At 39.3% G+C, this 27,461-nt stretch overlaps 2 non-coding genes across 2 annotated transcripts; one reads left to right on the top strand and one right to left on the bottom strand.

Moving 5' to 3' along the window:
* Positions 1-3,796: 3,796 nt before the first annotated feature.
* On the bottom strand, positions 3,797-3,904 carry LOC148562458 (small nucleolar RNA R71). The gene has a single exon (XR_015888035.1). It is a non-coding gene; the product is annotated as a small nucleolar RNA R71 (small nucleolar RNA).
* Positions 3,905-25,811: 21,907 nt separating this feature from the next.
* LOC148562457 (small nucleolar RNA R71) lies at positions 25,812-25,919 on the top strand. The gene has a single exon (XR_015888100.1). It is a non-coding gene; the product is annotated as a small nucleolar RNA R71 (small nucleolar RNA).
* Positions 25,920-27,461: the final 1,542 nt, after the last annotated feature.

Raw genomic sequence — 27,461 nt, 5'->3', positions numbered from 1 at the left:
GTGTTGAACGCTGGCTAGGGGGTCCTCTTTGGGCATTTGGACGCTGGTCTCTACTCCTTGGGTGCTGGACGCTTGAAAGGGGGCAGGAAGCTGGCGTTGAACGCCAGTTTTGGGCCTTCTAATCTGAAGCAAAGTATCGACTATTATACATTGCTGAAAAGCTCTAGAAGTCAGCTTTTCATAGCCATTGAGAACGCTCTATTTGGAATTCTGTAGCTTCAGAAAAGCTCTTTCGAGTGCACAGAGGTCAGATTCGGACAACATTTATAATGCTTTCTCTGTCTCTGAATCAGACTTTTGCTTCAACTTGATGAACGGATAATTTATACGCTTTTGGCATTGTTTTTAAGTAGTTTTTAGTATGTTTTAGTTAGTTTTTAGTATATTTTTATTAGTTTTTAAATAAAAATCACATTTCTGGACTTTACTATGAGTTTTTGTGTTTTTCTATGATTTCATGTATTTTCTGGCTGAAATTGAGGGACTTGAGCAAACATCTGATTCAGAGGCTGAAGAAGGACTGCAGATGCTGTTGGATTCTGACCTCCCTTCACTCGAAATGGATTTTCTGGAGCTACAGAAATCCAATTGGCGCACTCTCAATTGCGTTGGAAAGTAGACATCTAGGGCTTTCCAGCAATATATAATAATTTATACTTTGCCCGAGTTTTGATGACGAAAAATGGCGTTCAAACGCCAACTTCCTGCCCTATTCTAGAGTTAAACGCCAGAAACAGGTTACAAACCAGAGTTAAATGCCAGAAACAGGCTACAGGCTGGCATTTAACTCCAAAAGAAGTCTCTACACATGAAAGCTTCAATGCTCAGCCCAAGCACACACCAAGTGGGCCCAGAAGTGGATTTCTTCATCAATTACTCAATTTCTATAACCCTAGCTACTAGTTTAGTATAAAAGCTACTTTTAGTGATTTATTTCACGTCTTTGACCGATCTTTTGAATAGTTTATGTTCTGAGATCATTTTTATGGGGGTTGGCCATTCGGCCATGCTTGGACCTTTATCACTTATGTATTTTCAACGGTGGAGTTTCTACACACCATAGATTAAGGTGTGGAGCTCTGCTGTTCCTCATGAATTAATGCAAAGTACTATTGTTTTCTTATTCAATTCAAGCTTATTCCTATTCTAAGATATTCGCTTGCACTTCAACATGATGAATGTGATGATCCGTGACACTCATCACTATTCTCAACCTATGAACACGTGCCTGACAACCACCTCCGTTCTACCTTAGCTTGAGCGTTTATCTCTTAGCCTCCATTCCGAAAGATCAGAGTCTTCGTGGTATAAGCTAGAATCATCAGGCAATATATTTGAGATCCGGAAAGTCTAAACCTTGTCTGTGGTATTCTGAGTAGGATTTGGGATGGGATGACTATGACGAGCTTCAAACTCGCGAGTGTTGGGCGTAGTGACAAACGCAAAAGAATCAATGGATCATATTCCAACATGAGTGAGAACCGACAGATGATTAACTGTGCGGTGACAGCGCATTTAGACCATTTTCACTGACAGGACGGATGGTAGCCATTGACAACGGTGATCCCCAACATACAGCTTATCATGGAAAGGAGTATGAATGATTGGATGAAGGCAGTAGGAAAGCAGAGATTCAAAAGGAACAAAGCATCTCCATACGCTTATCTGAAATTCCTACCAATGAATTGCATAAGTATCTCTATCCTATTTTATATTTTATTATATTATCAAATCTCCATAACCATTTGAATTTGCCTGACTGAGATTTACAAGGATGACCATAGCTTGCTTTAAACCGACAATCTCCGTGGGATCGACCCTTACTCACGTAAGGTTTATTAATTGGACGACCTAGTGCACTTGCTGGTTAGTTGTGCGGAGTTGTGACAAGAGAATTGAGATTATGAACGTGTGTACCAAGTTTATGGGCACCATTGAAGATCGCAATTCCGTGCACCAAGTTTTTGGCGCCGTTGCCGGGGATTGTTTGAGTTTGGACAACTGATGGTTCATTTTGTTGCTCAGATTAGGTAATTTTATTTTATTTTTAAGCTTTTTATTTTTCGAAAAATTTTCAAAAAAAATTTAAAAATATAAATTAAATAAATTATTCTATGGCTTCAGAATTTTGAGAATGAATTCTAGAGTTTCATGATGATCTGTTGAAGCCTGTCTGGCTGTAAAGCCATGTCTAATCTTTTGGACTGAGGTTTCAACTTATTATCACAAGAGCTTCTTTGTCTTTCTCATCAATTTAGCTGTTGTATGCAATGTTCTTAAATTTTCATGTTTTTTTGTCATTTTTGTGTTTTTCTCTTTCTTCATTAAAAATTCAATAATAAAAAAATTATCTTTCCCTTATTTCACTCATAAATTTCGAAAATTTGAATTGATTTAGTAAAAAAGTTTTAAAATTTAGTTGCTTCTTATGAGTCAATTCAAATTTTCAATTTAAAAATTCTATCTTTTTCAACTCTTTTTCAAAAATAAAATCTTTTTCATTTTTTTTTCATATTTTCAAAAATTTCAAAATGATTTCAAAATCTTTTTCTCATTTTTTTCGAAATTAATGTGATTGATTCAAAAATTTTAAAGTTTGTTACTTGCCTATTAAGAAAGGTTCAATCTTTAAATTTTAGAATCATATCTTTTAGTTTCTTGTTAGTCAAGTAATCAACTTCAATTTTCAAAATCAAATCTTTTTAAATTTCTTTTTCAAATCTGTTTGAAAATAAATTTCAATCATATCTTTTTCAAAACTTAATTTTCAAAATCTTTTCTAACTTCTTATCTTTTCAAAATTAATTTTTAAATCTTTTTCAATTAACTACTTGATTTTTAATTGATTTTAATTCTTATCTTTTTCAAAACTATCTAACTACTTTCCTCTCTCTGATTTTCGAAAATCACTAACCTCTTTTTTCAAAATTTCTTTTCATTAACTAATTGTTTTAAATTTCAATTTAATTTTCCTTCTTAATTTTCGAATACTAACTAATAATTAAAATAAAAACAAAAATATTTTCCTTTTAGTTTTAATTTAAATTCGAATTCAATCTCCCTCTCTCATCTCTCTATTTATTTATTCATCTACTAACACTCCTCTCCCACTCAAAATTTCAAACCCCATCTTCTTCTCTGTGTTCGAATTTTTCTCTTCTCCTTCTTCTATTCTTCTCTTCTTCTACTCACAAAAGGGAATCTCTATACTGTGACATAGAGGATTCCATATTTTTTTTGTTCTCTTCTTTTTCATATGAGCAGGAACAAGGATAAGAACATTCTTATTGAAGCTGATCCTGAACCTGAAAAGACTCTGAAGAGGAAGCTAAGGGAAGCTAAGGCACAACCCTCTGGAGAGGACCTGACAGAAATTTTCGAAAAAGAAGGAGACATGGCCGAAGCTAATAACAATGGTGGAGATGCAAGGAAGATGCTTGGTGACTTTATTGCACCCTCTTCTAACTTCTATGGAAGAAGCATCTCACTCCCTGGAATTGGAGCAAACAACTTTGAGCTTAAGCCTCAATTAGTTTATCTAATGCAGCAGAACTGCAAGTTTTATGGACTTCCAATGGAAGATCCTCATCAGTTTTTAGCTGAATTCTTGCAAATCTGTGACACTGTCAAGACCAATGGAGTTGATCTTGAGGTCTACAGGCTTCTGCTTTTCCCTTTTGCTATAAGAGACAGAGCTAGAACATGGTTGGATTTACAACCTAAGGATAGCCTGAACTCTTGGGATAAGCTGGTCAGTGCTTTCCTGGCCAAATTCTTTCCACCTCAAAAGGTGAGCAAGCTTAGAATGGAAATCCAAACCTTCAGACAAAAGGAAGGAGAATCCCTCTATGAAGCTTGGGAAAGATATAAGCAACTGATCAAAAGGTGTCCTACTGACATGCTTCCAGAATGGAGCATCATATGTATATTCTATGATGGTCTGTCTGAGTTGTCAAAAATGTCATTGGACCATTCTGCAGAAGGATCTCTTCATCTGAAAACCCCTGCAGAAGCTTAGGAACTCATTGAAATGGTTGCAAATAACCAGTTCATTTACACCTCTGAGAGGAATCCTGTGAACAATGGGACACCTCAGAAAAAGGGAGTTCTTGAAATTGATACTCTGAATTCCATATTGGCTCAGAACAAAATATTGACTCATCAAGTCAATATGATTTCTCAAAGTCTGAATGGATTGCAAGCTGCCTCCAACAGTACTAAAGAAGCATCTTCTGAGGAAGAAGCTTATGATCTTGAGAACCCCGCAATGGCAGAAGTGAATTACATGGGAGAACCCTATGGAAACACCTATAATCCTTCATGGAGAAATCATCCAAATTTCTCATGGAAGGACCAACAGAAGCCTCAACAAGGCTTTAACAACAATGGTGGAAGAAATAGGTTTAGCAATAGCAGGCCTTTTCTATCATCTTCTCAGCAACAGACAAAGAACTCTGAACAGAGCCATTCTGGCCTGGCAACCATGGTCTCTGATCTATCCAAGACCACACTAAATTTCATGAATGAAACAAGGTCCTCTATTAGAAATTTGGAGGCACAGGTGGATCAGTTGAGTAAGAAGATTACTGAAACTCCTCCCAGTACTCTCCCAAGCAATACAGAAGAAAATCCCAAGAGAGAGTGCAAGGTCATAACCATGACCAACATGGCCGAACCTGGAGAGAGTGAGGAGGACGTTAGTCCCAGTGAGAAAAGCCTCATGGGACGTCCTCTGGACAGAAAGGAGTTTCCCTTTGAGGAACCAAAGGAATCTGAGGCTCATACAAAGACCATAGAGATTCCATTGAACTTTCTTCTGCCATTCATGAGCTCTGATGAATATTCTTCCTCTGAAGAGGATGAAGACATCATTGAAGAGCAAGTTGCTAAGTATCTAGGAGCAATCATGAAGCTGAATGCCAAGTTATTTTGTAATGAGACTTGGGAGGATGAACCCCCCTTGTTCACCAATGAACTGAGTGCATTAATGAGACAGACATTACCTCAGAAGAAACTGGTTCCCGAAAAATTCTTCATACCTTGTACCATAGGCACCTTGACCTTTGAGAAGGCTCTGTGTGACCTGGGGTTAGGGATAAACCTCATGCCACTCTCTGTAATGGGAAAACTGGGAATCTTTGAGGTATAAGCTGCAAAAATCTCACTAGAGATGGTAGACAAGTCAATAAAACAGGCTTATGGACTAGAAGAGGACGTGCTAGTAAAGATTGAAGGCCTTTACATCCTTGCTGATTTCATAATCCTAGACACTGGGAAGGATGAGGATGAATCCATCATCCTTGGCAGACCCTTCTTAGCCACAGCAAAAGTTGTGATTGATGTTGACAGAGGAGAGTTGGTCCTTCAGTTGAATGAGGACTACCTTGCATTTAAGACTCAAGGGTCTCCTTCTGTAACCATAGAGAGGAAGCATGAAAAGCTTCTCTCAGTACAGAGTCAAACAAAACCCCCACATTCAAACTCTAAGTTTAGTGTTAGGAGGCCACAACCAAACTCTAAGTTTGGTGTTGAGAGGCCCCAACCATGCTCTGATTATCTGTGAGGCTCCATGAGAGCTCACTGTCAAGCTATTGACATTAAAGAAGCACTTATTGGGAGGCTACCCAATGTTATTAATTATATTTATATATTTTCCATTGCTATTTTATGTTTTCTTTAGGTTGATGATCATGTGAAGTCACAAAAACAACTGAAAAATCAAAAACAGAATGAAAAACAGTATTAAAAACAGCTCACCCTGGAGGAAGAGCTTACTGGCGTTTAAACGCCAGTAAGAAGCAGCAGACTGGCGTTAAACGCTAGAAAGAAGCATCAAGCTGGCATTTAACACCAGAAACAAGCACCAGACTGGCGTTTAACGCCAGAACAGAGCATCTACTTGGCGTTTAACGCCAAGAATGGGAGAAAAGCTGGCATTAAACGCCAGAAACAAGCAGCAACCTGGCGTTTAACGCCAGAATTGCACTATAAGGGCGTTTTGCACGCCTAAATGGAGCAGGGATGATAAGTCCTTGACCCCTCAGGATCTGTGGACCCCACAGGATCCCCACGTACCCCACCTTTCTTCTCTCCTCTTCACACTCTTCCCCAAATATCCTTCACCAATCACACCCATATCTCTTCCCCAAATACTCTTCACCACTCACATCCATCCACTCTTCCCCAAAAACCCCACCTACCTCCGAATTCAAAAATCCTTTCCCTCCCAAACCCAACCCTAATACACAAAACCTAACCCTTCCCCCACCCTATATAAACCCCTCAACACTACTTTATTTTCACATATTACAAACACTTCTTTCCCCCCTTGGCCGAATACACACTTCCCCTTCATCTCCTCTATTTTCTTCTTCTTCTACCCCTTTCTTTCTTCTTTTGCTTGAGGACGAGCAAACCTTTTAAGTTTGGTGTGGTAAAAGCATTGCTTTTTGTTTTTTCATAACCATTAATGGCACCTAAGGCCAGAGAAACCTCAAGAAAGAGGAAAGGGAAGGCAATTGCTTCCACCTCTGAGTCATGGGAGATGGAGAGATTTATCTCAAAGGTCCATCAAGACCACTCCTATGAAGTTGTGGCCAAGAAAAAGGTGATCCCTGAGGTCTTTTTTAAGCTCAAAAAGGGCGAGTATCCGGAGATCCGACAAGAGATTAGAAGAAGAGGATGGGAAGTTCTCTCCAATCCTATTCAACAAGTCGGAATCTTAATGGTTCAAGAGTTCTATGCAAACGCATGGATCACTAGGAACCATGATCAAAGTATGAACCCAAACCCAAAGAATTGGCTTACAATGGTTCGGGGGAAATACTTAGATTTCAGTCCGGAAAATGTAAGGTTGGCGTTCAACTTGCCAATGATGCAAGAAAATGCACGCCGCTACACTAGAAGGGTCAACTTTGATCAAAGTTGGACCAAGTCCTCATGGACATATGTGTGGAAGGAGCTCAATGGAAAGTTGACTCAAGAGGCAAGCCAGTTCAATTGAGAAGACCGGACCTTAAGCCTGTAGCTAGAGGATGGTTGGAGTTCATCCAACGTTCTATCATTCCTACTAGCAACCGATCTGAAGTAACTGTGGTTCGGGCCATCATGATCCATAGTATCATGATTGGGGAGGAAGTGGAAGTTCATGAGATTATACCTCAAGAACTCTACAAGGTGGCTGATAAGTCCTCCACTTTGGCAAGGCTAGCCTTTTCTCACCTCATTTGCCACCTCTGTAATTCGGCTGGAATTGACATAGAAGGAGACATCCTCATTGATGAGGACAAGCCCATCACTAAGAAAAGGATGGAGCAAACAAGAGATCCCACTCATGGACCTCAACAAGAGCATGAGGAAATTCCTCATCATGAAATCCCTGAGATGCCTCAAGGGATGCACTTTCCTCCACAAAACTATTGGGATCAAAATAACACCTCCCTAGAAGAATTCAGTTCCAACATGGGACAACTAAGGATGGAGCACCAAGAGCACTCCATCATTCTCCATGTGATTAGAGAAGATCAAAGAGCTATGAGGGAGGAGCAACAAAGGCAAGGAAGAGACATAGAGGAGCTCAAGAACACCATTGGTTCTTCAAGAGGAAGAAGACGCCACCCTCACTAAGGTGGACCCGTTCCTTAATCTCCTTGTTCTTATTTTTCTATTTTTCAGTTTTTGAGCCTTATGTTTTAATTATGTTTGTGTCTTTACTACATGATCATTAGTGTCTAGTGTCTATGCCTTAAAGCTATGAATGTCCTATGAATCTATCACCTCTCTTAAATGAAAAATGTTCTAAACACAAAAGAACAAGAAGTACATGAATTTCGAATTCATCCTTGAGATTAGTTTAATTATTTTGATGTGGTGGCAATACTTTTTGTTTTTTGAATGAATGCTTGAACAGTGCATATTTTTGAATTTGTTGTTTATGAATGTTAAATTTGTTGGCTCTTGAAAGAATGATGAAAAAGGAAAAATGTTATTGATAATCTGAAAAATCATGAAATTGATTATTGAAGCAAGAAAAAGCAGTGAATACAAAAGCTTGCAGAAAAAAATGCGAAAAAAATGAGAAAGAAAAAGAAAAAGCAAGCAGAAAAAGCCAATAGCTCTTTAAACCAAAAGGCAAGAGCAAAAAGCCAGTAACCCTTTAAACCAAAAGGTAAGGGTAAAAAGGGTCCAAGACTTTGAGCATCAGTGGATAGGAGGGCCCAAGGGAATAAAATCCTGGCCTAAGCGGCTAAACCAAGCTGTCCCTAACCATGTGCTTGTGGCGTGAAGGTGTCAAGTGAAAAGCTTGAGACTGAGCGGTTAAAGTCGTGATCCAAGAGTGTGCTTAAGAACCCTGGACACCTCTAGTTGGGGACTCTAGCAAAGCTGAGTCACAATCTGAAAAGGTTCACCCAGTTATGTGTCTGTGGCATTTATGTATCCGGTGGTAATACTGGAAAACAAAGTGCTTAGGGCCACGACCAAGACTCATAAAGTAGCTGTGTTCAAGAATCAACATACTGAACTAGGAGAATCAATAACACTATCTAAAATCTGAGTTCCTATAGATGCCAATCATTCTGAGCTTCAAAGGATAAAGTGAGATGCGAAAACTGTTCAGAGGCAAAAAGCTACTAGTCCCGCTCATCTAATTGGAGTTAAGTTTCATTGATATTTTGGAATTTAATACTATATTCTCTTCTTTTTATCCTATTTGATTTTCAGTTGCTTGGGGACAAGCAACAATTTAAGTTTGGTGTTGTAATGAGCGGATAATTTATACGCTTTTTGGCATTGTTTTTAAGTAGTTTTTAGTATGTTTTAGTTAGTTTTTTAGTATATTTTTATTAGTTTTTAAATAAAAATCACATTTCTGGACTTTACTATGAGTTTGTGTGTTTTTTTGTGATTTCAGGTATTTTCTGGCTAAAATTGAGGGACTTGAGCAAACATCTGTTTCAGAGGCTGAAGAAGGACTGCAGATGGTGTTGGATTCTGACCTTCCTGCACTCGAAATAGATTTTATGGAGCTACAGAAACCCAATTGGCACGCTCTTAATTGCGTTGAAAAATAGACATTCAGGGCTTTCCAGCAATATATAATAGTCCATACTTTTTCCGATTTTTGACGATGCAAACTGGCGTTCAAATGCCAACTTTCTGCCCTATTCTGGAGTTAAACGCCAGAAACAGGTTGCAAACTAGAGTTAAATGCCAGAAATAGGCTACATACTGGCATTTAACTCCAAAAGAAGTCTCTACGCATGAAAGCTTCAATGCTCAGCCCAAGAACACACCAAGTGGGCCCGGAAGTGGATTTCTTCATCAATTACTCATTTTCTGTAACCCTAGCTACTAGTTTAGTATAAAAACTACTTTTAGTGATTTATTTCACGTCTTTTGACCGATCTTTTGAATAGTTTATGTTCTGAGATCACTTTTATGGGGGTTGGCCATTCGGCCATGCTTGGACCTTTATCACTTATGTATTTTCAACGGTGGAGTTTCTACACACCATAGATTAAGGTGTGGAGCTCTGCTGTTCCTCATGAATTAATGCAAAGTACTATTGTTTTCTTATTCAATTCAAGCTTATTCCTATTCTAAGATATTCGCTTGCACTTCAACATGATGATTGTAATGATCCGTGACACTCATCACTATTCTCAACCTATGAACACGTGCCTGACAACCACCTCAGTTCTACCTTAGCTTGAGCGTTTATCTCTTAGCCTCCATTCCGAAAGATCAGAGTCTTCGTGGTATAAGCTAGAATCAATTGGCAGAATTCTTGAGATCTGAAAAGTCTAAACCTTGTCTGTGGTATTCCGAGTAGGATCTGGAATGGGATGACTGTGACGAGCTTCAAACTCGCGAGTGTTGGGCGTAGTGACAGACGCAACAGGATTAATGGATCCTATTCCAACATGAGTTAGAACCGACATATGATTAGCCGTGCGGTGACAGCACATTTGGACCATTTTCACTAAGAGGACGGATGGTATCCATTGACAACGGTGATCCCCCAACATACAGCTTGCCATGGAAAGGAGTATGAATGATTGGATGAAGGCAGTAGGAAAGCAGAGATTCAGAAGGAACAAAGCATCTCCATACGCTTATCTGAAATTCCTACCAATGAATTGCATAAGTATCTCTATCCTATTTTATATTTTATTATATTATCAAATCTCCATAACCATTTGAATCTGCCTGACTGAGATTTACAAGGATTACCATAGCTTGCTTCAAACCGACAATCTCCGTGGGATCGACCCTTACTCATGTAAGGTTTATTACTTGGACGACCTAGTGCACTTGCTGGTTAGTTGTGCGGAGTTGTGACAAGAGAATTGAGATTATGAACGTGCGTACCAAGTTTATGTGCGCCATTGAAGATCGCAATTCCATGCACCACAACTCCTCAATTTCAGCAAGAAATTACCTGAAATTGTACAAAAACACAAAAACTCATAGTAGAATCCAAAAATGTGAATTTAACACTAAAATCTATAAAAACTTAATAAAAACTAAACAAAACATACTAAAAACTATATGAAAATGATGCCAAAAAGCGTATAAAATATCCGCTCATCAATATGCATCGAGTTTTTTCCGTCAATCATCGGGTTGTTCAGCATGCAAACTATCAATTACCAACACCTTTTTCCTTACCACCTCAAACGCATACAGCCACCAATGGCCTTGTGAACACATCGGAATAAATCACTGCAATAAAAATTCACAAAGTACAAAACATTCAATACTTGACTGCATCGTATTACATGCATCATAATGTACCGTATCTGAATCAGTTAACTCCCATTGCGATTGCTAGGACCTAATTGAAATCAAGATATGTGACAACCACTTCAGATTACAACAAAAACCTACCAGTCTGTTGCATGTATAACCAATCAATGAAATTGTCAGAGTATGGATAAAATGAACATACCCTTCTCAACTGAAACAATCATCCTATCTCATGGTGAACTGAACATCCAAACCCCTCCTAAAATTAATAAGTATGATTTAATAAGTCCGTAAAGAAAACACAGCCAGCAAATTTTAGCATATTCGAGACAAACTTAGCAAATTAGGCAGAACAATTAACCTGGATAAATATGTTCAACTTATCTGAATATGGTATAACATGAAATACATAAAACAGACTGATGTCTCACCCATTTTCTCGTGGTTGCATCGACTTTGTTGAAGAACTTGGTATCCTCTTCGAAGTTTAGACCCAACCCCACAAACACCAAAACTGGCCCGTTATTGAAGGAATCCAGGTTATGCTGTTGTGTCACCATTTTCTGTTATGAAAGAAGCAGTCAGTACGGCAACAGGTACTGTAAGATTGCAAAAAAAATTATAGTATTTATACCAATATTCCTAGACACACGCAGTAGAAACCACGTTTGAATCTTATAGCCCGTGAATCGTTGAATGTGTAGCACATTTATTGCATGATCTGCGTGGTAAAGTTTACATGCATGATATTAAATGTGAACAACACAATGAGGTTAACTTCAACATGGAGTTCAGTCACTTATGTTGTTGTTGACCCAACCATGTGCTTTCAACGTCCATAGATCTTTTCTCAACAACTGAAGATGCGGCCTACCTTTGTAGGTTGCCAATGCTTGCTCTTTATCGAGGGACGAGTTCAGAATCCAAACTCAGACTTTTTTCTCCTTATGCTCGCCCAACCTGACATTCTTAAGCCTCAAATGTACTGATGTGATAGGGGATGGGATCAGTGACTTCTCAAGCTGAGTCAACCCAAGAGAAAAGCTAGGCTTTCCTGGGCTCAGTGTGTGACAACGTGAATTCTTTGGCATCACGGTCTGGAGGGTTTCCATCTTTATCGGCCTTTGTGTACCGATCTTCTTCAGTGTTTACCAATATTTCTTCAACTTCTGGATACTGCATCAGGTTTTAATCCATAGAACTTGCCTGTCAAAATCGTATCCAGTATGTTGAATAAGTGCTGCTGATGGTGTTACTGGATCCGTTTCCTGCGCCTCCAACGGAATTTCATTGTTATTTAGCTATTCAACACTGACCTCGTCATCTCTTGGGTGAGGTCATCTCTTGGGCTCTCACCATGTGGGTTCTAGTTGTTCTGAAACAAATGGCACATTCTTTTAGTAATCAAATCATTATCTTCATCATCAAAGTTGGGAATAACTACAGGTGTCTCCTTGCGCTTTAGGGCAGCTTGCTCTACAGGTGATGTTGTCTTGCTTCTGCACGATTTGCCTCTAACAATGGGCAGCTTTTTCTGCATGCCTTTCCTGGTTTCCTTGGTTGTAAATATTGAACTGGTAAAAAGAATGAAATGAATAACATGTTATAAATTTCACACACAATAAGGACGAGAGGAAGAAATTCAATAAACAAAATAGGCCACTTTGGTACCAAGATTAACATCTACATTACTGCGTCAGTAACCATTCTCATACAATATAAAACGAACATCCGACACAACTGACATAAAACAAAAGATATACGAAATCCAACTCCAACAAAATTGATTAGAAATTCGAGTTACTGTGTCAGGAAATCAACCTATATGCACAACAACATGCACTCATCTCTTGTGCCGCTGTACGGCTTTTTGGTAGTTTTGTTTGAACTGGGTTCAAGGACGGTTTTTCTGATGTCTTTGGGGGTTGTCTTTTAAAGGTTTCCTCCTTGCTTCCTTAGTTAGATGCATCCACAAAAGCAAATAATAACCATACCATTTTCGACATACAATTACAATAATCTTAACCTTACAAAACATCCAAAGGATAAAGGAACATGGCTCTAGTTTTTCAATTACAAATAAACACATCAAATTAGCATGTAATCTAACCACCTATAGCTTGCATGTTGTAAGTAATTTAAATTTCAATAGGCGAATTACCTTGTACACCGCTGCAGTCTTGCATTCCATCTTTAGGCTTCCTTGTTTAGATGCAGAGTGTGCACCTTTCTTCTTTGTTCCAAGCTTGGGTTCCTTACCCACTTTTGCCTTATCTCCGATGCAACCCTAATTGGTCAAGATCAAATGGGTTAGAAATTAATCATCCAAATTCCATCGGAAGAAATCGTTAGTAAAAGAATAAAGAATAAATCTTCTACTTTAGTATCTGAGCAAGGACATTAGTTGCCTTCTTTTCAAGTTCTGCTGCAGTCTATGCGGTGACCCATGCCTCTAGTTCTTGATATCGATCTAGTGGACTATCCTTCAGTCGCTGAAAGTACAATAGCTGGATGGAAAGGTTAAAAGGTTTAGTGGTGCAACATAAACGTAAGTAGGATATACAAGCAGTTTAACAATTAAACTTACCATCAGGGTGAACATGCAGCCACCACAAGTTTCATGCTTCTTGATTTTATATTTTTCCACCGCTAGGTCCAACTGCTTGAATGTACTAAATGCCCAATTGAATTTGCTGGGGTCTGAGACATCCAGAATTGAAGGTGATATAACTGTTACAAATCGATTACGAAAGGCTCGGCTTATAAGTTATAGGTGGTAATTAGAATCACAATTAATCAGATCAAAGCGTTATGATCCTTAAAACGTTACTCCTATAACTCGGTAACGGACAAATTATGGATACCTCGGACGACTACTATAAACGAAAACAAGGGAACTCGTCTGAGGTATGCGAAATACTCCTTTTCTTTGAAGATACCACACACAAGTACTAACTTAAGCATTGGAGTGCCTTTTGCAGGTATCTCCCCCCTTGTTGTTCGTTCATCCCGAGGAATCCGTTCTTTCAAGAATAAGCTCGGAGTGGAACATTCAGGAGCCCGGCGACAGAGTTCAACGAAGCCGAGCTATACCTAGAACTCAAGTAAGAACAATTGGCACCCACCGTGGGGCCGAAAATATAAAGCCCTCCCCTTTTTCTTGACCCCGTTACCAACCAATTTGTCCATGGTTGATGCAAACCCGCCTTCATCATCTAAGCTTCTCTGGATGGTAGCCAAATTGCAACAAGCCAACCAACGAATGGCAGAAGCAAACTAGCGCATGATAGTAGAAAATAAAAGAATGGCAGATCAAATTGCTGAACTGAATAATGCCCGAATAAAAAATAATAACGATCACTGTGAACAATCCGAAGATGAGGAACATCAATCGGACCCAACTCATGTCTCTGAAACTATTCGGGTTCAAGAGACTCGCCCTCCCTGAAACGAAGAAGCTCGGCAAGAAAACAAAAATAAAGAGCCATACAATTCTGTCAGACCATTCACAACTGACGTTATGAACTTTGAATTGCCACGAAGGTTTACTCTCCCAATGACCCTAACCCCCTATGACGAGTTGGGAGATCCGAAGAAATACCTCAAAAAATTCAGATCAATAATGATCGTAAATGGTGATTCTGATCCTGTTTTATGTCGTTGTTTTCCATCTTATTTAGATGATCATGCACTTGATTGGTTTTGTTCTTTGCTTGCAGATTCTATTTCTCGGTTTCAAGAGCTAGCCAAGCTTTTCGAAGATCATTTTGTAGGATCTGCCATCTACCTCCACGACTCGGACTACCTGAACACAATCAAGCAAGGTCAGCATGAAAATTTGAAATACTACATGACCCGTTTCACAAAGGTGGCAATGAGCATTCCAGATCTCCATCCTAAAGTCCACCAACATGCTCTTAAAAGCGGCCTTCGACTGAGCAAGTTCTAGGAGGCCATTGCAGTCGCCAAACCAAAGACTCTCGCTGAATTCTGTGAAAAAGCAAAAGGCCAGATCGATAATGAGGAACTTCGCCAAGCTTGGAAAGCAGACAAGTCACAATTCAAAGAAGACGATAAAGCTTGGGACAGTAAGAAAACCTTTAAGTTAACACCTCGATATGAATCATATGCTCAGTTTAACACTAAACGGGATGACATCATTAAGGAGATCCTAAACTCGAAGCTAATCAAACCACTACGCAAAGCCGGCACCTACCAAGATACCAAGAATGTAGAAAAATCAAAATATTGGTCCTTTTATCAGAAACATGGGCATACCACTGACGAGTATGTCATCGCTAAAGACCTTCTAGAGCAATTAGCTCGGCAAGTTCATTTAGACAAATACATCGGTGGCTATCATTTAGAGCGATTAGCTCGTCCGCTGACGTTACCTCGGCGGGGCATCATTCCAGATACAAAGAGCGAGCAACATCAAGCCACCCCAACCAACCGCGCGGAGTTATCAACTGTATTTCAGGAGGTTTTACAGGTGGAGGACCAACAAGCTCGGCAAGAAAGTGCTCCTACTGAGCTATGTTATCAGTTGCAGGCAACCTTAGTGACAACCGAACATCGTCTCATTTCCTATAAATGACATTCCAGGCATCAGATGATCCTGTGGTTATCTCCGTCCAGCTCGGAGACTTGTTGATACGAAAAGTACTCATAGATCCAGGTAGCAGTGCAGATGTCTTATTCTACTCAACTTTCTGTAAGATGAAACTCAGTGATAATATACTCCAGCCCACCACGGGCGACCTAGTTGGCTTTTTAGGTGAACGTGTCCCAGTGTTGGGATCTGTGTGGTTACAAACCACACTGGGTGAGCATCCCTTATAAAAAACTTCTGATGTTCAGTTCCTAGTTGTTGATTGTTTTAGTCCATATAACCTAATACTTGGCCGACCATTTTTAAATAAGTTCGGCGCTATAGTATCTACAATTCATCTTTGTGTCAAGTTTCCCGTGCAGGATGACCTTATCGCTACCATTCACAGTGACCATCGGGAAGCTCGCCAATGCTACAATATCAGCCTTAAACAACCAAGCCGAGCTATAGATGCCCATTTCAACAACGTCAGCAGCACCAACGAGCTCCCGGCACTAGTCGACCTTGACCCAAGGGCCGAATTCGCTGAAAGGCCTACGCCAACAGAGGACCTGCAGAAAGTTTACTTTGATAATAATCCAGACAAATTCACTTATGTAGGTACAACTCTCAGCTCAGAAGACAAACTCTCCCTAGAGAAGTTTCTACAACAACACGCTGACCTCTTTGCGTGGACACCTACTGATATGCCCGGAATTTACCCTTCGGCATTTCTCACAAACTGGCATTAGATCCATCTGCCCGACCTATAACTCAGAAGAAAAGAAATATGGGTATTGAAAAGAAACACGCGTCCTTGGAAGAACCCAAGTAGCTTATCAACGCCGGCTTTATCAAAGAAGTTCGGTTCACAACATGGCTGGCGAATGCGGTAATGGTTAAAAAACACAACAGTAAATGACGCATGTGTATTGATTTCACAGATCTCAACAAAGCATGTCCCAAAGATGCTTATCCCTTACCTTATATTGACTCTTTAGTAGATAGTGCTTCAGGATACAGAACTTTAAGTTTCATGGATGCATATTTTGGTTATAACCAGATTCTAATGCATCCACCTGACCAAAATAAAACTACATTCATTACTGCCTATGGAAATTACTATTATAAGGTTATGCCTTTTGGACAAAGTCTTCTCAAATCAAATATGCAAAAACCTGGAAGTGTATGTCGACGATATGGTAGCTAAAACAAAGCTCGGCGATAGCCATTTGGATGACCTGCTGGAGATCATCAACCAAATCCGACAATACAACATCCGACTCAACCCTAAGAAATGTGCCTTTGGAGTACAGGGGGCAAGTTTCTCGGATTTATACTCACAAATCGAGGCATAGAGGCTAACCCAGAAAAATGCCGAGCAGTCTTGGACATAACGAGCCCACAAACGATTAAAGAGGTCCAACGCCTAACAGGGAGACTTGCTGCCTTGGCTAGATTTTTACCATGCTTAGCCTCCAAATCTTTCCACTTTTTTTAAACGTTAAAAAAGAAAAACAATTTTATTTGGAATCAGGAATGCGAAAAAGCTTTTTCTAGCATAAAACGATAATTTCAAAACCTCCTATTTTACAAAAACCCTACAATGGAAAGAGCTTTACTTATATTTATCTATTACTGACTGGGCAATAAGTTCTGTACTTGTAGCAAAAAGACAAAAGCAGCAACAACCGATTTACTTTATCAGCAAGTGCCTGTAGAATGCCGAGCTTCACTACTCGAAAATTGAGAAATTAGCTCTCACTTTAATCTTTTCAGCTTGGTGTCTTCAGCCATATTTTCAGAGTCATAGTATCACTGTCAAAACAGATCAACCTCTCCGACAGGTGTTGCACAAGCCCGAGCTTGCAGGCCGACTTATTAAATGGTCTACCAAATTTTCAGAGTTTGATATCAGATACCAGAGCAGAGGGCCGGTCAAATCCCAATACCTAGCAGACTTTATCGCCGAATTCACTACCCCATGCCTAGAGAATCAGCTAACGGAGTGGACACTCTATGTGGACAGATCCTCAAATCCGCAAGGGTGTGGTGCTGGGGTTCTGCTTGAAGACGGCCAAGGATTTATGATCGAACAGTCTCTACATCTCTCTTTCAAAGCTAGTAACAATCAGACTGAATACAAATCCCTGATTGCTGGCCTCAAACTAGCAACAGAGTTAAATATCTCGGAAATCAAGGTATTCTGTGATTCATTGCTAGTGGTGCAGCAGGTAAACAATCTCTTTCAAGTCAAAGATCCATTGCTGGGAAAATACCTTGATGTTGTGAAAACATTGATCTCGAATTTTTCAAAATTCGAAATCAATCATATACCCCGAGAAAGCAACCACCGAGCTGATATTTTATCAAAGCTTGCTAGTTCACAAGCACCCACTTCATCTCTTTATCGATCTACACTTTCTACTCCAAGTGTAAATTTAACAGAAATTTTGAGTTTAGTACAGGCTGAGGATTGGAGGATGCCGTACATCAAATATATCAAATCTGGAATCATCCCACAAGAAACCACTGATGCTCAAAAATTCTGACGATATGCATCATTCTTCACCATATACAACAACTCCTTATATCGGCGAGGTTTTTCTCGTCCTTTGTTAAAGTGTTTATCCAGGTCAGAGGCAAAGCTCCACTAGCCGAGGCTCACGAAGGTATATGTGGAACACATGTTGGGGCACGGAGCTTATCCTCCAAGATCTTACGAGTAGGTAATTACTGGCCAATACTACAGAATGATTGCATCAAAAAGGTCAAAACATGCCCAAGTTGTCAAAAGCACGACTTGATCACACACTTTCCAGTTGAGGAACTACATAACTCTGAAGTAAGTTGGCCTTTCAACCACTGGGGGCTTGATATACTCGGCCCCTTCCCCTTAGCACCTAGACAGGTAAAATTTTTTATTGTCGCTATCGATTACTTCTCGAAATGGATAGAAGCCCTACCTCTAGCAAAAATTGCATCCCAGGAAATGATTTCTTCTGTCTGGAAACACATTATTTGTCGATTCGGCATACCTTGGCACATTATCACAAATAATGGTCACCAGTTTGCCAATAACATCTTCAAATATTCTTTGTAGAATTTAGGAATCAAACAACACTTCTCTTCAGTAGAATGATGAGCGGATAATTTATACCCCTTTTAGCATTATTTTTAGGTAGTTTTTAGTATATTTTAGTTACTTTTTATTATATTTTTATTAGTTTTTCTTCAAAAATCACATTTCTGGACTTTACTATGAGTTTGTGTATTTTTCTATAGTGTCAGGTATTTTCTTGCTGAAATTGAGGGACCTGAGCAAAAATCTGATTCAGAGGCTGAGAAAGGACTGCAGATGCTGGTGGATTCTGACCCTCCTGCACTCGAAATGAATTTTCTGGAGCTACAGAAGCCCAATTGGCGCGCTCTCAATTGCGTTGGAAATTAGACATCTTGGGCTTTCCAGTAATATATAATATTCCATACTTTTCCTGAGATTTAATGGCCCAAACTGGCGTTAAACGCCAGCCAAAAACTTTCTAGCGTAAAACGCCAGAACTGGCATACTTCTTGGCGTTAAACACCCATTTTGGCACCCACGGTGGCGTTTGACTCCAATTTGAGGCATAATCACGTGAAAGCTTGAAAGCTCAGCCCAAACACTCACCAAGTGGGTCCCAGAAGTAGATTTCTGCACTATCTGCACTTAGTTACTCATTTTTCTGTAAACCTAAGTTACTAGTTTAGTATAAAAACTACTTTTAGAGATTCATTCAGGGATCACGACATTTTTTTACATTTCATATTGTATCTCTGATGGCATGAGTCTCTAAACCCATAGGTGGGGGTGAGGAGCTGGTATGCGAAATTGTTACTTAGGTTGTGAATTATTGTACGAAATTGATTCCCTGGCGATGGCACCAAAAACGGATGCACAGAACCAAGGTCTAAACATATCTTCACAACTTCGCATAACTGACCAGCAAGTGCACTGGGTCGTCCAAGTAATACCTTACGTGAGTAAGGGTCGAATCCCACAGAGATTGTTAGTATGAAGCAAGCTATGGTCACCTTGTAAATCTCAGTCAGGCGGATATAAAATAGTTATGTAGTTTTCGAAAATTATTAATAAAAGAAGGATAGAAACACTTATGTAATTCATTGGTGAGAATTTCAGATAAGCGTATAGAGATGCTTTCATTCCTCTGAACCTCTGCTTTTCCTGCTGCCTTCATCCAATCAGTCTTACTCCTTTCCATGGCTGGCTTAATGCAAGGGCATCACCGTTGTCAGTGGCTACATTCCCTCCTCTTGTGAAAATGGTCCAAGATGCCCTGTCATGGCATGGCTAATCATCTGAGGTTCCCGATCATACTGGAATAGGATTCATCCTCCTTTTGCGTCTGTCACTACGCCCAGCACTCGCGAGTTTGAAGCTCGTCACAGTCATTCAATCATTGAATCCTACTCGGAATACCACAGACAAGGTTTAGACTTTCCGAATTCTCTTGAATGCCGCCATCATTCTAGCTTACACTACGAAGATTCTGATTAAGAGATCTAAGAGATACCCATTCAGTCGAAGGTAGAACGGAAGTGGTTGTCAGGCACGCGTTCATAGGGAATGATGATGATTGTCATGTTCATCACATTCAGGTTGAAGAGCGAATGAATATCTTAGAAGCGAAATAAGATTAATTGAATAGAAAACAGTAGTACTTTGCATTAATCTTTGAGGAACAGCAGAGCTCCACACCTTAATCTATGGAGTGTAGAAACTCTACCGTTGAAAATACATAAGTGATAATGGTCCAGGCATGGCTGAATGGCCAGCCCCCAAACGTGATCAATAGATCAAAAGATAATCCAAAGATAAAACTCAGGATGATCCGAAGATGTCTAATACAATAGTAAGAAGTCCTATTTATAATAAACTAGCTACTAGGGTTTACAGGAGTAAGTAATTGATGCATAAATCCACTTTCGGGGCCCACTTGGTGTGTGCTTGGGCTGAGCTTGAATGTTATACGTGCAGAGGCTCTTTCTGGAGTTGAACGCCAGGTTGTAACGTATTTCTGGCGTTCAACTCTGGTTTGTGACTTGTTTCTGGCGTTTAACTCCAGACACCAGCGTAGAACTGGCGTTCAATGCCCTTTTACGTCGTCTAAACTCGTTCAAAGTATCGACTATTATATATTTCTGAAAAGCCCTGAATGTCTAATTTCTAACGCAATTGGAAGTGCGCCATTTTGAGTTCTGTAGCTCCAGAAAATCCACTTTGAGTGCAGGGAGGTCAGAATCCAACAGCATCAGCAGTCCTTCTTCAACCTCTGAATCTGATTTTTGCTCAAGTCCCTCAATTTCAGCCAGAAAATACCTGAAATCACAGAAAAACACACAAACTCATAGTAAAGTCCAGAAATATGAATTTAATATAAAAACTAATGAAAACATCCCTAAAAGTAACTAGATCCTACTAAAAACATACTAAAAACAATGCCAAAAAGCGTACAAATTATCCGCTCATCACAACACCAAACTTAAATTGTTGCTTGTCCCTAAGCAACTGAAAATCAAATAGGATAAAAAGAAGAGAATATACTATAAATTCCAAACTATCAATGAAATATAGCTTCAATCATATGAGCGGGACTTATAGCTTTTTGCCTCTTGAATAGTTTTGGCATCTCACTTTATCCATTGAGGTTCAGAATGATTGGCATCTATAGGAACTCAGAGTTCAGATAGTGTTATTGATTTTCCTAGTTCAGTATGATGATTCTTGAACACAGCTATTTTATGAGTCTTGGCCGTGGCCCTAAGCACTTTGTTTTCCAGTATTACCACCGGATACATAAATGCCACAGACACATAATTGGGTGAACCTTTTCAGATTGTGACTCAGCTTTGCTAAAGTCCCCAATTAGAGGTGTCCAGGGTTCTTAAGCACACTCTTTTTTTGCTTTGGACCTTGACTTTAACCGCTCAGTCTCAAGTTTTCACTTGACACCTTCACGCCACAAGCACATGGTTAGGGACAGCTTGGTTTAGCCACTTAGGCCAGGATTTTATTCCTTTAGGCCCTCCTATCCACTGATGCTCAAAGCCTTGGGATCCTTTTTATTACCCTTGCCTTTTGGTTTTAAGGGTTATTGGCTTTTTGCTCTTGCCTCTTGGTTTTAAGAGCTTTGGCTTTTTCTGCTAGCTTTTTATTTCTATATTTTTTTTCGCCTATTTTTTTTTTCTGCAAGATTTTTTTCTTTGCTGCTTTTTCTTGCTTCAAGAATCATTTTTATGATTTTTCAGATTATCAAATAACATGTTTCCTAGTCATCATTCTTTCAAGAGCCAACATATTTAACATTCTTAAATAACAACTTCAAAAGACATATGCACTGTTCAAGCGTACATTCAGAAAACAAGAAGCATTGTCACCACATCAATATAATTAAACTAAGTTCAAGGATAAATTCGAAACTCATGTACTTCTTGTTCTTTTGAATTAAAACAGTTTTCATTTAAGAGAGGTGATGAATTCATAGGACATTCATAACTTTAAAACAAAGTTACTAAATACTAATGATCATGTAATGAAGACACAAACATAGATAAGCACTTAACATAGAAAACGAAAAACAGAGAATGTAAGAACAAGGAATGAGTCCACCTTAGTGATGGTGGCGTTTCCTTCTTGAGGAACCAATGATGTCCTTGAGCTCTTCTATGTCTCTTCCTTGTCTTTGTTGCTCCTCCCTCATTGCTTTTTGATCTTCTCTTATTTCATGAAGGATGATGGAGTACTCTTGATGTTCCACCCTTAATTGTCCCATGTTGGAACTTAATTCTCCTAGGGAGGTATTGATTTTCTCCCAATAGTTTTGTGGAGGAAAATGCATTTAAGGCATCTCCGGGATCTCATGGTGATGAGCTTCATGCGCCTCTTGAGCTCCATGAATGGGCTCTCTTGCTTGCTCCATCTTTTTCTTAGTGATGGGCTTGTCCTCTTTAATGAGGATATCTCCCTCTATGTCAATCCCAGCCGAATTGCATAGGTGGCAAATGAGGTGAGGAAAGGCTAACCTTGCCATAGTGGAGGACTTGTCAGCCACCTTGTAGAGTTCTTGAGGTATAATCTCATGAACTTCCACCTCTTCTCCAATCATGATGCTATGGATCATGATGGCCAGGTCTATAGTAACTTCAGACCGGTTGCTAGTGGGAATGATTGAGCATTGAATGAACTCCAACCATCCTCTAGCTGCAGGCTTAAGGTCCAGTCTTCTTAGTTGAACCGGTTTGCCTTTTGAGTCAATCTTCCATTGAGCTCCTTCTACACATATGTCCATGAGGACTTGGTCCAACCTTTGATCAAAGTTGACTCTCCTTGTGTAGGGGCGTACGTTCTCTTCCATGTTTGGCAAGTTGAATGCCAACCTCACATTTTCCGGACTAAAATCTAAGTATTTCCCCCGAACCATGGTGAGATAATTCTTTGGGTTCGGGTTCTTACTTTGATCATGGTTCCTAGTGATCCATGCATTAGCATAGAACTCTTGAACCATTAGGATGCCGACTTGTTGGATGGGGTTTGTTAGAACTTCCCAACCTCTTCTTTAAATTTCATGTCGGATCTCCGGATACTCATTTCTTTTGAGTTTGAAATGGACCTCGGGGATCACCTTCTTCTTGGCCACAACATCATAGAAGTGGTCTTGATGGGCTTTGGAGATGAACCTTTCCATCTCCCATGACTCGGAGGTGGAAGCTTTTATCTTCCCTTTCCCTTTTCTAGAGGATTCTCCGGTCTTAGGTGCCATCAATGGTAATGTTAAAACAAAAAGCTTATGCTTTTACCACACCAAACTTAGAATATTGCTCGCCCTCGAGTAAGAAAAGAAAGAATTAGATGAAGAAGAAGAAGAAAATATGGAGAAGAGGGGGGTGTTTTCGGCCAAGAAGGGAAAGAGAGGGTTGTGTTGTGTGAAAATGAAGAAGAATGGAGGGCTATATATAGGGAAGGGAGGGTGGGTTAGGTTCGGCCATTTAGGGTGGGATGGGAGGGAAATTGTTTTTGAATTTTGAAGGTAGGTGGAGTTTATGAGGTAGGTTTATGGGGAAGAGTGGATGGATTGTGAGTGGTGAAGAGGTGATGGGGAAGAGAGATTGAGGTGATTGGTGAAGGGTTTTGGGGAAGAGTGTTTATGGGATTGTGTGAAAGAGGGGTGAGAAGAAGTAGTGGAGGTAGGTGGGGATCCTGTGGGGTCCACAGATCCTGAGGTGATCAAGGATTTATAACCTTGCACCAAATTATGCATGGAAAATTCCCTTGCATACAACTTTGGGCGTTCAGCGCCAGATTGGTGCTTGTTCTGGGCGTTGAACGCCCATTTGTAGCCTATTTCTGGCGTTGAACGCCAGAACCATGCTTGTTCTGGGCGTTCAGCGCCAGCTCTCCTCCAGGGTGCATTTCTGGCGTTCAAACGCCCAGATGCTGCCCATTTCTGGCATTCAGCGCCAGAACCATGCTCTGTTCTGGCGTTGAACACCCAAAACATGCTTCTTACTGGCGTTTAAATGCCAGTAAGGTCTTCCTCCAGGGTGTGATTTTTCTTCTGCTGTTTTTGATTCCGTTTTCAATTTTTATATTTATTTTGTGACTCCACATGATCATGAACCTAATAAAACATGAAAAACAATGAAAATTAGATAAATAAACATTGGGTTGTCTCCCAACAAGCGCTTCTTTAATGTCAATAGCTTGACAGTGAGCTCTCATGGAGCCTCACAGATGTGCAGAGCTTTGTTGAAACCTCCCAACACCAAACTTAGAGTTTGGATATAGGGGTTTGACACCAAACTTAGAGTTTGGTTGTGGCCTCCCAACACCAAACTTAGAGTTTGACTGTGGGGGCTTTGTTTGACTATGCTTTGAGAGAAGCTTTTTATGCTTCCTCTCTATGGATGCAGAGAGAGATCCTTGAGTTGTAAACACAAGGTTGTCCTCATTTATTTGAAGGATCAATTCTCCTCTGTTCACATCAATCACATCTCTTGCTGTGGCTAGGAAAGGTCTTCCTAGGATGATGGATTCATCCTCTTCCTTTCCAGTATCCAGGACTATGAAATCAGCAAGGATGTAAAGGCCTTCAACCTTTACTAACACGTCCTCTACTTGTCCATAAGCCTGTTTTCTTGAATTGTCTGCCATCTCTAACGAGATTTTAGCAGCTTGCACCCCATAGATTCCCAGTTTCTCTATTACAGAGAGGGGCATGAGGTTTATCCCTGAACCAAGGTCACACAGAGCCTTAAAGATCATGGTGCCTATAGTACAAGGTATTATGAACTTTCCAGGATCCTGTCTCTTCTGAGGCAATGTCAGTTGATCCAGATCACTTAGTTCATTAGTGAACAAGGGAGGTTCATCTTCCCAAGTATCAATGCCAAATAATTTGGCATTTAGCTTCATGATTGCACCAAGGAACTTGGCAGCTTGCTCTTCAGTAACATCCTCATTCTCTTCAGAAGAGGAATACTCATCAGAGCTCATGAATGGCATAAGGAGGTTCAATGGAATCTCTATGGTCTCTAGATGAGCCTCAAAGTCCTTTGGTTCCTCAGAGGGAAGCTCCTTATTGATCACTGGACGTCCCAGGAGGTCTTCCTCCTTGGGATTCACTTCCTCTCCTTCCCTTACAGGTTCGGCCATGGTGCTTATGTCGATGGCCTTGCACTCTCCTTTTGGATTCTCTTCTGTATTGCTTGGGAGAGTACTAGGAGGGATTTCAGTGATCCTTTTACTCAAATGGCCCACTTGTGCTTCCAAATTTCTAATGGAAGACCTTGTTTCATTCATGAAACTTACAGTGGCCTTGGATAGATCAGAGACTAAGTTTGCTAAATTAGAGGTATTTTGTTCAGAGTTCTCTGTCTGTTGCTGAGTGGATGATGGAAAAGGTTTATTATTGTTAAACCTGTTTCTTCCACCATTATTAAAGCCTTGTTGAGGCTTTTGATCCTTCCATGAGAGATTTGGATGATTTCTCCATGATGGATTATAGGTGTTTCCATATGGTTCACCCATGTAATTTACCTCTGCTATTGCAGGGTTCTCAGGATCATAAGCTTCTTTTTCATAAGAAGCCTCTTGAGTACTGTTGGATGCAGCTTGCATTCCATTCAGACTCTGAGAAATCATATTGACTTGCTGAGTCAATATTTTATTCTGAGCCAATATGGCATTCAGAGTATCAATTTCAAGAACTCCCTTCTTCATAGGCGTCCCATTACTCACAGGATTCCTCTCAGAAGTGTACATAAACTGGTTATTAGCAACCATGTCAATGAGTTCTTGAGCTTCTGCAGGCGTTTTCTTTAGGTGAATGGATCCACCTGCAGAAGTATCCAATGACATCTTTGATAGCTCAGATAAACCATCATAGAATATATCCAGGATGGTCCATTCTGAAAGCATGTCAGAAGGACACTTTTTGGTCAGCTGTTTGTATCTTTCCCAAGCTTCATAGAGGGATTCACCTTCTTTCTGTCTGAAGGTTTGAACATCAGCTCTAAGCTTGCTCAGCTTTTGAGGAGGAAAGAACTTGGCTAAGAAAGCCGTGACTAACTTATCCCAAGAGTTCAGGCTGTCTTTGGGTTGAGAGTCCAACCACACTCTAGCTCTGTCTCTTACAGCAAAAGGGAAAAGCATGAGCCTGTAGACTTCAGGATTTACTCCATTAATCTTAACAATATCACAGATCTGCAAGAATTCAGTTAAGAACTGAAAAGGATCTTCAGATGGAAGTCCATGAAACTTGCAGTTCTGCTGCATCAGAGAAACTAGCTGAAGTTTCAGCTCAAAATTGTTTGCTTCAATGGTAGGAATGGAGATGCTTCTTCCATGTAAATTGGAATTAGGTGCAGTAAAGTCACCAAGCATTCTCCTTGCATTATTGTTGTTGGGTTCGGCTGCCATCTCCTTTACTTGTTCGAAATTTTCAATAAGGTTGTCTCTGGATTGTTGTAATTTAGCTTCTCTTAGTTTTCTCTTCAGAGTCCTTTCAGGTTCTGGATCAGCTTCAACAAGAATGCCTTTTTCTTTGTTCCTGCTCATAAGAAAGAGAAGAGAAAAAGAAAAGAAGAGGAATCCTCTATGTCACAGTAAAGAGGTTCCTTATTGTTAGTAGAAGAGGACAAGAAGAGAGAAAATTCGAACACAGATAGAAGAGAGGGTTCGAATTTGGTGAGTGATGTGAGGAAGAGATGTTAGTAGATGAATAAATAAATAGAATAAGATGAGAGAGGGAGAGGATTTTCGAAAATAATTATTGAAAAAGAGTTAGTGATTTTTGAAAATAGTTTTTGAAAAAGGTTAGAAATTTTTGAAAATTAAAATAAAAAATTAAAATAATTGGTTAATTAAAAAGAATTTTTGAAAAAGAGGGAAGATATTTTCGAAAATTAGAGAGAGAGAGTTAGTTAGGTAGTTTTGAAAAAGGTAAGAAACAAACAAAAAGTTAGTTAGTTAGTTGAAACAAATTTTGAAAAGATAAGAAGTTAGGAAGTTAGAAAAGATATTTTGAAATCAAAATTTTTTTGAAAAAGATAAGATAAGAAGATATTTTTGAAAAGATATGATAGAAATTAGTTTTTGAAAAAGATTTGATTTTGAAAATCACAATTAATGACTTGATTCACAAGAAATCACAAGATATGATTCTAGAACTTAAAGTTTGAATCTTTCTTAACAAGTAACAAACTTGAAATTTTTGAATCAAAACTTTAATTGATGATGTTATTTTCGAAAATATGATGTAAAATTAAGAAAAAGATTTTTTGAAAAATATTTTTAAAATTTTCGAAAATAACTAAGAAAAATGAAAAAGATTTGATTTTTGAAAAAGATTTTGAAAAAGATAAGATTTTTAAATTGAAAATTTGATTTGACTCATAAGAAACAATTGAATTTTAAAAATTTTTGAAAAAGTCAAATCTAATTTTTGAATTTATGAGAGAGAAGAAGGGAAAGATATTTTTTTTTATTTTTGAATTTTTATGATGAGAGAGAAAAATTAAAACATCATTTTCATGTTTTTCTCTTTTATTTTTGAATCAAAAC

This window comes from Arachis ipaensis, chromosome B6 (assembly GCF_059453495.1).
Source record: "Arachis ipaensis isolate K30076 ecotype BB chromosome B6, ASM5945349v1, whole genome shotgun sequence".
NCBI classification, from domain to species: Eukaryota; Viridiplantae; Streptophyta; class Magnoliopsida; order Fabales; family Fabaceae; genus Arachis; species Arachis ipaensis.
Note: the sequence above shows the minus strand (reverse complement) of the source record. Positions and strands in the feature narration are given on the sequence as shown.